At 33.9% G+C, this 12,158-nt stretch overlaps 1 protein-coding gene across 8 annotated transcripts in view; it reads left to right on the top strand.

Annotated features, from left to right (window-relative positions):
• The window catches only part of LOC133188475 (5'-AMP-activated protein kinase subunit gamma-1-like), a 124,564-nt gene that overhangs the window by 94,516 nt on the left and 17,890 nt on the right, over nt 1-12,158 (top strand). The window lies entirely within an intron of this gene.

Here is a 12,158-nt window from a genome sequence, read left to right as displayed (position 1 = left end):
TTGTGTATTGTCTGCGTAGAAAGAGTTTCCAGTAACATTTGAAGTATACTTTTTAAAACGAAGGTGACCGCTGGGGCTTGTCGGTGCATTACTGTCAGTATGTGTCATAAATTATGTGTATGTATGGGCTTGCAATTTATTCACTGATATTCCTTTAGATTTATTACGTTGTTGCTATTATTAAAACGGTTGCTATCTGTGTTAAAACGTAAAATTTATACTAGGCATTACTTGAATAGGCATATTGCCCTAACCAAAGATTTTGTTTTTGTATTGTACAATTATTTAATTAATAGATTTAGTATATCAATAATTATGAGGCTACAGACTGAAAATTGGTGTCGTCAATTTACTATTTAATATGGTAAACTTTGACAATAAAATTCTAATCTATATTTTAACTTGTGACTACTGAAGTAAGATTTTCATCTTATGATAAAAAATGTCAAAGTACAGTGTATTCTGAAGAAGCACAAAAACAAATTTATCATATTTCAATACGATGAAAGTTTAAAATGATGAACATGAGAAAATTTAATATAAAGAATATATAGCAGTGGCGTATATTCCATGTAGACAAGAGACTGTACCCTACACATCGTTTTTTCAGGGATAAAATTTGGTTTAAAAAAAAAAGGAGGGGGAGAAAAGTTGATAAATCTTATGTATTATTTTGTTGTAAATGCCAAAAAAAGCATTCTTAGCAATCCGAACTTTTATATCTAGCCAACATTCACAGTTTCAAAACTATTTCTAGCTGGATTTTTTAAATCTGAAATGAGTTAAGTGGTCTTCATATCGTGACATAAACTGAAAATATGTTTACTGTACAATATTATTTTCACTTGTCAAGTGTTAATCGTAAATGTCTTTGAATTTGCAAAAGTTATCCATCCAACAACACAATCATGTGTTATTTATTGAGAAATATCGCTGAAAAACAATTTTTTTTCGAAACAAGTCGGAATTCACTATGGTTCAGACAGTACTCACCATACATCGGACATACGGTATTTTGAACGAAAAAATATCATACCTTGAGCTCGGTGCTTTAAAATTAGTAATGTCAAAACATTTTTATCTTTCATTTAAATGTAAACCTTATAGTTAAATTTGAATGACTATTTCGATCCATAAATTTGAAGAGATATTAGGTGCATCACATTGCCTTAGAAAGGCTTTACAATGCTAGTAATATGCCAACTCGTGCCTTTGTCTCGTGGGTTATCATCATCCAGTTTAAAGAAATAAACTGAGCCCACTTCTAGTTGTTTTATATCGATAACTTGTATTTTCTCTAAAAATTTAGAGTGTTTATTTTCTATTTCGGCAAAAAACAGCTGACATTTGAGTTTTATATGAAAATGTAAGTGAAAAATATACCCATGCATCAGAAAGTGTCCAATGCATGGTTAATTTGTGTCCGATGTACGGTGAAATAAACATACTACTAAAAAACAACTCTAAAAAATATTCTACAAACGTTGAAGTAAAATTTTTAAAAAATTTCTTTACAATTATCAATCATTGAAAAATTTTACCTAGGTCCGACTCATTCTGTTGAAGTCTATTTAAAAGAACAACAACTCTAAAAATTGCAAAATCGTAAAATTCTGGTTACGCCCCTTTGATGATGCAAAATATGACGTAATTTCAAGGCCATTCTTGTGGTAACTTTATCACAACATGAAACTAAAAATCGGCATCATTAAAAAGTTTAAATCTTCACCTTTAAGATAGAAACGAGTAAAAACATGGGGAGACTCAGGTTCAATGAAAGTTTATTGCTTAAAGTTGTCCAAAGCAAGGTATGTGTCCTATTCATGGTTAACTCACCCTAAGGAATGTTTTTAAGTTTTGTGTGAGTTAATTGTTGATGTGTAAATTGCAGTTGTCACATAGGCTTATTTTATGAAGTGTACGAGCACTTCATGAAAAATATGCGCACATGCAAGTTCTGTGTGATTTACCCACCAATGATTCAAACTAAACTTTAAAAAAAAATCTTTAAATTTACATTTTATGTGTTTAAAAGCACCAAAAATATACTGATTGTTTGCATTTCCCACTTTCTATAGCTATATCATTATATTTTAATTGACATCTCTGTAGCCTCATTGTGACGGCACTTTAGTGAAAGTTTCTCGATGTATATTTATATGCAAGAGTATGCATGAAAATGGCATTTAAATCAATTTCATGATTGTTATTAGAAAAACAATGGAAATGTAATTTTATGATCCACTACTGTACTGGAATATGTGAGAAAATCTCAGGATACTGAGGATAGTACACCTAAAAAGAAGATAATTAATATGTAAATTAAATTAAAAATGGGGAAAAGAGTATTGAAGTTTCAATAGATATGTTGATATTGAATGCTCTAGATTTTCAATTTTTGAGACTAAATATATTGGGGGGGGGGGGGGGGGTCTTTGAACATGCAACCTGCCATCCATGTTCTTTGAGTGTTAGTTCGAGCAGTTACATATTTTATTGAGACCTCTCCACCCCACCCCACCCCATGACATTGATCTTGGTAATTGATGAAGAAAATTTGTTACAAACATAGTGTGAGGCATTGGTTAGTCAGGTTTTAACTATCACAGTTTTTCCCTTAGGCCATCATTTTTTTACAGTTTTTCCTTAGGCCATCATTTTTTTAATGTATTATGACCCATAATGTTCAAGGTGGGTATAGGTAGGTAGGTTACTTGTTGTGGAGTACACACCTGATAACCATTTCTGATCATGTATCATCTCTGAATCATAAAAGAAGGGCAAGAGAAATAAAATACAGACATCACATTGGTGACTGTAAATCAAGAATTTATCATGATTGCTTGTTATTAAATCCATTTAAGGAAATCGGCGTGGCATGACCAAAACTTTTCTGGTGCATTGAAAGGGAGATTATATGAATTTTAGATGCATGGGAAAAAGTATAGTTATTCCTCTTTGTCTTGTGTAAATGAAAGTGGGGGGAAAAATGATATATATATATTCCTAGTATGGTGTACAGATTTCAAGGGGCATACTATCTTATTGTTTTTGTCACTTTTATGGCACATGTTATCAGACTTGTCGAAATTTTGAAATCACTGTCAGACATTTGGTCTGACAAAGTCAAATGTTCTGTTGGACCGGACGAAATTCTGTCAGACCAGATACATGTACCTTATTTTGACGCTGAGAAAGGAAAATAAATAATAGCACCAAAATGCCCTTTAATATTTTCAAGCCTTCAATCTCACAAGTTTCTTTTCTTAGGATAGAGAGTCTTTAATAAGAGACATAAATAACATATATTTTATGTCTTTCCTGTAACAATTTAAATTGACCATCGTCACTACGCTGCGCACACAGCCATCTCTTCTGTGTTTGTGACCTTCAGTTGCGCATCCCGATCCTGACCTTTTTTAAGTTTGCGTCATGCTAGATTTTTTCAAACGGTCATTATGACCGGCATTTTCTTAAAAGTCATCAGTCCAGACAAATTTTTACGGGCCTTGCCGACAGGACCGACAGATTTCGACAAGTCTGTGTTATATGACAAACATTAAGTAAATCTGCTTTGCTGGAGTGGCTAGTCCATATGCAGCTTGGAAGCGATACATTACATGGCTTTTTTTGAGTAAGTTTTCCTATACTTGTTGTAAATTTGAGGAAGCATGTAGGATATTTGATCATTCAATCATGTCAGTTAGTCATTCCTATTTACATAGCATCATACTTGTCAAGTTGGATTTAATATGCCACAGGAAGCAAATATGGTTGATTTTACTCATTAATTAGCACAAAATAACCTCAGTGGAATAATGCCCTGGTATTAAAAAAAAAAAAATTATATAGACACATATATATAATTGTGTCTATATAATTGTGACACAATTATATAGTGTAATTCTCAGAGAGGCGTTCAACAAGCAAACAAAGAAAATCAAACACACTGTGGATGCCAATTTGTTGCATTATGGAACAAAAAGTAAAATCAATACTGGGCATTTGGTCCAGATTGATAGAAAGTGACCATCAGACTGTGTGAATTTTTAAATGAGTTTGTCCAACTAACCTTGGCAAACACTGCACACAGTGGAGAAATCAAAATGCACAAATTAAGAATCAGTTAAATATTTCATCTGTTCAGTTAGAGCAGAAAAAGTAGAAAATCTGTCACCATTAATAGTCCCAGCAAAAAAAATCAATGGGGAAAAGTTCATGCAAGGTCCAGTCTAATGCAATAGCTAAAACGTTATATTAAGGCATCTCGGTGACACTCCTTGGGTTTATTACAGAAATCCATTCAGCACGTACAAAAGAATCAATGAATTATTTGCTTTACCTTAGAAATTCTTGCTTATACTTTCATCATGCTGTTCTTTGAATTTGTCTCCTACCTGTGAAAATCTCCATTTTCCTTCGATACATGAGATAATTGTCTTATTCTGTGAAATGAAATTGTGATCAGCAGGGACTAAATTATGATGATTGGCCCTCAAGATTAATTAGCATGACCTGCTTTATTATTGTACACTCTCGTTTATTTATGATCTGACATTGTCATGTCCCTGGAGTGTCTATTTTGAGGTTGTTTTCCTCCGAGATAAAAGGAGAGACTTATTCTTGTAAATTAGAAGACATACACTTTAGAGAGGAATTTTCTGTGGCTATTGGGGGAATTTAAGCCAAGGAAAAGTGTTTAGTGTGTGGATGTTTGTGTTTTGCATGATGACATTGTGACGGAAACACTGCCTTGGGGCACTGTTGTTCATGGTGAACCTTTCAGTGAAGTCTTGTGTTTTATCATTCTTAAAAATAAAAGGCAATGTATTCCAAATTAATGGTTCGAATGCACCGGAAACTGAAAATGGGAGGTAAAATGTTTAGTCTTAAAATGTTTATTTTTTCCCCCATTGTATACATTTTGTTATACATGTTTGTTGTGAAATGAACAGGATAGACAACTCTGTATAGCTTATTTTAATCTCCGACCAGCTGAGAATGGATATAGTTACTGTTTTAACATAAATAAAAATTCTTAGTAACTTTTAAACCCCAATGCCTGGAGGGAGTGGGGTCACTTATTATTATTGTTTATGGTCTGTCTCCTATAGATGGATTAGAATTGCCATTTAGCTTTACTACATGTAATAATGTAAACTTGTGTGAATTTTCAGTGTGTTTGAAATCAATACTTTGACCATTTTAAGTCATAGTAAATATTCCATAAAGTATCAATGCATTGGGAAGGTCAAGTTCACTCAAGTTTATAGGTCAGATGTCCACAATTAGGTGTTTCTCTTCAGATTTTCAGGTTTGCGTTAGAAGATAGACTTTGCATTCTTCCACCAACATGAAGATGCATGTATTATGGACCCTACCTAGGCATGTGTTTATAATATATATACGTATGTTTATTAGGTTTCCTCAAAATTCTGTATTTTTAGGCATATGTTCTTCAGTTTGGTAAGAGAAATGTTAGGTATATATATTAACAACTACTAGAGTTTGAGGTCCGTTGTTAATGAATTCAAAAACACAATTAGTACACGCTCTCTGAAACATGATTAATGTTTATTATGCCTCTTAATGATGCCACTTATCTTAGCTGCTCACCGCAATATGCTGAGAGAAGCAGCTTCAATTTTCATGTTAGTCCAAAAAGGTAGCAATGGGGGCAGGTATAGACAGTATATTGTATCCAGTCTGAATTATCTTTACTGATAGGTTGTCTCTGTGTTACACCTGTGTCCTAATTATTCAGCTACAGGCAGCGCTAGGCGTACAGTGATCAGTACAGACATGGAACAACCCGTTCCTGCAGGGTTTTTTGTACCATACTATTTGTGAGCCATTTCAAAAGAAATGAAAACAAGTAATTTGGTTGTCTGCCTGTCGTGCGTCAGATGTGAAAAATTCAACTCATCTATTAGATCTTTATTTTTGATGTTATGATACAGCATTTTTTTCCCATTTTAATACTGGTACCAATAAATGGTACCATTCCCAATACCAAAAATGTTAATTTTTCCCAATTTTGAGACAATAAATTCCCAATTCAACTGCCGAGGGACAGACTCTGATGACATCATAATTCTTTTCATATCAAACGTTGTATGAGTTGACTAAAGGTTGCAATTCTTCTTAAATCGAAAGTAGAAATCAGTGGATGTATGGTGGGACACGTGTTGTTGACAGAGTAGTCATGCTAATGTCTTAAATTTGGACAACTTGTAAGCATGACAATGTGAGAATAAGGGACATTGATATGTAAAACAATGAATATTCTTTGATTATTCTTTAAAGCATGGATTAATAGGTATAAATGAGGTTAGGATAAATGCAAAATAAATTTCATTTGTTGACAGAAAATTCCCCCTTGTTCTATGTTGACTCTATTTTTCCCGATTGAATCAGTACCGGACCTTTTCCCAATGGGTAGAAAAAAATTGCTGTTATAAATCATTTATTATATACCCAACTGTTTGTCACTCAGTTTTACTGTTGAATTTATGCAATTTATGACGGTGTGATCCGACATTCCAGATCACCACACTGTGGTTTTCTGAATCCATATCACCCCTCTCTGAAACTGATGATGTAGTACACAGATAAATGACGTTTTCATTCTCGCGCTTCAAAAAGTTCCTTGAAAAAATGGTTTGTTTAATGTATAAAAGTTATGTAATTTATCCAAAAAGTTACTTTTTTATTACATTTTGCTAGTTGTAAAGGGGTATATAATAAATTTATCATTATAACAGTAACTTGATCCGAAGAGCCGTATCACGTCTCGTTGACAGGGGCGGATCATCAGATCAAACTCGACGCTTCGCGTCTCGTTTGATCTGATGATCCGCGCCTGTCAACTTGACGTGATACGGCTCTTCGGATCAAGTTACTGTTACAATAATATATATGTATATTGCATACTCACATATATTGTACATGTAAACTGAGTAGTTCACACTCTGAATGAATACAAATTTGTGATAACATACATACACATAGATCTATAAGTAAATTGGTAAGTTTATACTGGTGCATGTACTAAGATGACAGAGGTAAATGTAGAATGAATATTTTGTGCAATTACACTATTTTTTTTTCTTTTTTTTAAGTTGTCTCACAAGAAAACAGAGAATAAGTGTTCAAAATTCCTTTTAAGAAAATGTCAAAACATTCACTTCAGAAAATTTGGTCAAATAAAATATCCTTCGATTCCTTTTCAAATATGACAAAATCTTTTGAACATTATGTCAAAAAGAAACCAAACATTAATGACTAGTGGTTTGTTAATAACAGATTGGTTTGTTAATAACAGATCTGAATTTTATTCACAATCAGTTATTATGGCCAAGCTCTGCAGGTGCCCCAATAGTAGTGATCAGTCTGTCCATATGTCCATCCAATTTCATTCACCCAGAGCATAATTCTCTCCCCTTGGACCAGTTAGGCTCAAACTTTACCCAGATATTGCTCTTGAATAGAGGATGTGCAGTGGCCTTGAACCAGTTTTGGTGATCAAAGGTCAAGGTCAAAATTCTCTGTGTAAAATTCTTGTTTTAAGTATAGTTTCTCTCCCCTTGACTCAGTTGGGCCCATGCTTCACCCATAGTGTCTGTGGGTAGAGGGTGTGAAGTGATCTTATGCCAATATTGTAGATGAAAGGTCAAGGTCAGAAAATCTCTTTGCATAAAAATTGTGGTCCAGAAAATATTTTGTCTTCTCTTGGCACAGTCAGGACCAACTTTACCCATACAGTGTCTGTGATTAGTGGGTGTGCAGTAACTTTGAACCAATTTTCCATTCAATGGTCAAGTACAAAAAGCTCTCTGTGTAAACCCTTGATCGGTGCATATTTTCTCTCAACTAGGCTAAGTTGGGCTCAAAATTCATCCATAGAGTGCCAGTGGGTAGAGGGGATGAAGTGACCTTGATCCAGTTTTCTAGATCAAAGGCTATGCAAGGTAAAAGAAAGAACTTCTCTGTGTAAAATCCTTGTTGGTAGCATATATCCTCCCCTTGGTCTAGTTGGGCTCATGTACTTCACAAATAAGAATGTGCATTGACAGAGGGTTTGCAATCTCCTTGAGCCAAGTTTCTAGGTTAGTGGTCAAGTTTATAGCAAATCTCTGTAAAATTCTTTTCTTGTGCATTTGTTCTCCCATTGGCACCATCTGGTTTAAAACTTTACCCAAAAAGTGCCCTTGGATAAAGCGCCACTCATCCTAATATCCTTATAACTAAAAACAGGGCCTTTTGAGATGGACACTATCTAATCAATGTCTAGTTCAATAATCAATCAGAATCAATAATACAGTAACTGTTAAAATTTGCATTTTTTGATTAAATTTAAATCACCAAATTTTATTTAAATCACCAGGTAAGGGATGAACTATAATTACTAGTTTTCCTAAGAAGACACAGACACCTTTGTAAAGGCAGTGAGGGGGGAAGTTGGCCCATTTCACACAAATTTTCAAATTCATCTCTAAGACTTGTGACTTTTATTTTATCTTTTGAGGGGACTTGTGTGGTAACTGTATAGGGAGCCCATGATTACGTAGGCTTGAAATGAAGTGGAGATAGATATGTGATCATTACTTATGAAGTTCTTAAGAAGCACGTGTGTTATTTAGGTCTGTAATTGTGATGTTTTGAAGGAGCTGCGGAACTAAAGGGGCAGCATGAATTATGGTACAAATATTGTGTCATGTGACCACATGATTGACATCATATTAAGCAGGTCATCATAATAGTTACTTAAGTTCCTCCCAACAAGTAGAAGTGGTAAATGTATACATTAAGACTTGATGACCTTATTAGACTTGTGAACACACCATGTCAGCAAGGGCGATAAAGCCAATGTTAATTCACACATATTACAAATTTTCTAGTTATCTGTAGGACATTTATATTGAGGCCATATTTTGTTAACTTTTCTTTTAACACGGTAGGTCCAAATTCAAAAGAGTATGTGCTAAATTGGTAAAGATAATCATTCAGAAGAGAGGGGGGGGGGGATACATCTTTTTAAATTTTACTTCAAATGTCACATTGAGACCTTGAGTGATGTAATTTACACAGAGTACCTTGCTTCTGGTGTGATGAATTGATTAACACTTATAAAAATCATATTAACTTTTTTTTAATCCTCTAGGTAATATAAATCAGCCACTAGTTGTTGACTTCGCAGTGTTGGGTCATATTGGTTTCTCCATATACTATATATATTAATTAAGTAAATGAGTGTGTATACTTTGGGAAATTGGCATAAGCAGAATTAAGCTCTTGATAAAAATGTCATATATCTTAGTAAAGACCTCATTTGAAATGTCACTGCATGCTCACATTACTGTGTACAGACCGATAACATGTTCTTTTACCTTATCTTGGTGACCTTTAGTAGAGTGTTGTCTTGTATTGACTGGTAGTGGGTCAATAGAATGGCCAGGTTAGGTGGCTGTATTAAAATACACAACTATTGTTCCCCAATACCTCTCCTAGATGTATACCTCTAGCTTTTATATTGATTGCAACTTCATTTAAAACTACATGTAAATTTACAGTTACTGTAAATTGACAATGAACTTCTTGCCATTTTGGCTTTTTAGGTGTTAATTGTTTTAAGTGTATTGTATTCATTGGAGCTATTTTAATTGCAACAGACGGGTATTCCTATTTTTGGCTTACTTCTAAGCACTTTCTGCTCGATTACTTTCTAAATGACATGTATACTTACCATCTACTCTGGAAGTTGATGTTAGTTAAAGAGGCCACTTAACAGATGTATACACATTTCATGGACATAATGTACATGTATCTCAAGTATTTGAAATTCTTATCTTGTACATTATATAGCTACAGTGATCAGGGGTTTCAACATTATATGTTTGCATGGACAAAGTAGCTGTTCTGTCAGGCCTGTAAAAATAATTTTGAGACAATCCCTGTTATTTTGACATTGTGGAAGCCAAACTGGAAATGGAAATGAAAAAAAAATTGCTTAGCAGAGAGGTGTGTATTGACATTATTTTTGTCAGTGGATCATGTGAACGATTTCTTGACTCTGATTGGATAACCCAGTAAAGAGGAGGTGAAGGTCAGAAGAAGTTTAATGTTTACAGTTTTTCATGGAGAAGCCATGTGCCTGCTTGCAGCATTGAAAAGGCTTAACAGATTAATTATCAGTAATTAATAGTGGTTGACAGTGATTGCATTTAATGCAGGAATTGAAGACCTTTCCAATTAAACAAGAGAGAGGAGTCAGCGAGCACCACTTTGTGGATTCTGGGATTTTTATTTGCAGAGATTCCTGGCTGCAGGCTGCGTAGATCTCTTCGTTCTATAGGAATCCAAGCATGGGGCTCCTTTATCAATTTTAATACACCAGACTAGTTACACTCTCGTTGGACCTTGTTGCTCAGTGAGGCATAGAACAAACACTGCGATTGTGTTGTTTTGATTATTGGTGTTTATTTACTTTTTTTCGTGTATTACTAATATTGTTAAAAACCACAAGCATGTTGTCTCAAGAAGCCAAACCAGAGGTGACTAAGAAAAGGAAATTAAGTCTGCGTCTCAAAATCAGTAAGTATGTACAGCAAGAGGCAACATTTTGGGAGGAAAGTCGAAAAAAAATTTTGTTCCACTTTCAGCTCTCGAATGATTCAACTCTCAGATAACTTGACTAGCTACAAAGATAAGAAAATCTAAAAGTATTGAGACCAAGAAAGGTGTATTCTGAGCGTATCACTCACCCAGCTTTAATTTTTTTTTTTTTTATTTTAATGGAGCAACTTTAAAGTATTTGGAATGTATGGTAAGGTCTCACACAAACGAATATTATCATTTATCAGAATAAACTTGATTAGTATGTCAGATAAACTCATTGTCAACAATACTTTACCTAAATGGCAAATAAAATATTCTTATGAGATGCTCAAAGCTATTGCAGTAAATACATTGATTTGTTTACCTAAGATTTAGGTCAACACAATAAAATCTAGTGTACTGGAACATTTGTGAGATAAGGCGGGTTTTACACTGCATGCAATTTCATATTTGTTCAGCACTGCCTAGTCATCAGAATTCAGCTGTGCATTGTACTGTTATAATTAGAAAAAAGTTCTAAAAGTGATATACTGTAATACATGATTTAAGTAACTTTTTAATATGTCTGAAGTGTTCCACCTGTTAAAAGGTGTTCAGGTTGTAAGTGCCATAACATGGCTGCGTTTTTATTTTTCCTTGCTGTTTGTTACTAAATGAATCATTTTGTAACGGATATCAACTTATTGTCACATATAGGAAATAATCATAAAATAAAATACTCTTTACTTCAGCAGTTTAAAGAAGAGTTTAAAAAATAATTTAAGTCAATTAAAAAAAAGGAAACAAACCAAAAGTTACAAAAACTCTCGTGAAACAAGAAATGTTCAAAGCAAGTGAGTATTAAAAGAAGTGGGCTTGAACAAAACATTAAAAAAGTCAAATCTGTCATTTGAATCAAACAATGGTTGCAGCTTTGTTTTAGAATGTTTGGACATAAAAGTAACTGCTGAAGTTGCAGTTTTCTATGTGAGGATTATAAGGAATACATGACAGCCTGCCTTGTAATTTAATGAATACTAGGATGTCATGATAAAATGACTTACACAGGTATAAAGATATTTTTTTTTAGTTGGGGTGACCTTGACAAAGGTCGGTGAGGAGGAGACCTGGTGAATTTTACGTGAACTCGGAGGGTCATTTACTGTGTGTTAGTGAAATACAAAGGAATCTAGATGTTCTTAAGATCGATTTATGAATCTCCTGACTAACGTATAGGGACCAGTTCAGATTTATAAAGGGATCAATACATGTGTATATTAGACATGATTATTCACAAGCCACAACCATTCTGCGGAATGTGCAATATACCTCAGAGAGTAGGCTGTGCAGCACAGGAACAATAGATGCATATGAAAATGAAGATGACTGTCTCAATCTTTATTTGCTTCATGAAATTTCAGTATGATTTCATGTTTTCAGTTTCCAACTGGGGCGGGAATTTAAGATGGATGGATTAATGAATGATGTTTTTTATTGTAGATCTCTTTAATATATACACGACATTGTCTTAGAACAATAAGATGTTAATTAACGAGACTTAA

This window comes from Saccostrea echinata, unplaced genomic scaffold (genome assembly GCF_033153115.1).
Source record: "Saccostrea echinata isolate AGI-Se365-2 ecotype Australia unplaced genomic scaffold, CSIRO_AGI_Sech_v1 ptg000016l, whole genome shotgun sequence".
In the NCBI taxonomy this organism is placed as follows: domain Eukaryota; kingdom Metazoa; phylum Mollusca; class Bivalvia; order Ostreida; family Ostreidae; genus Saccostrea; species Saccostrea echinata.
The sequence above is the reverse complement of the archived record's forward strand: the minus strand, read 5'-3'. Positions and strand labels throughout refer to the sequence as shown.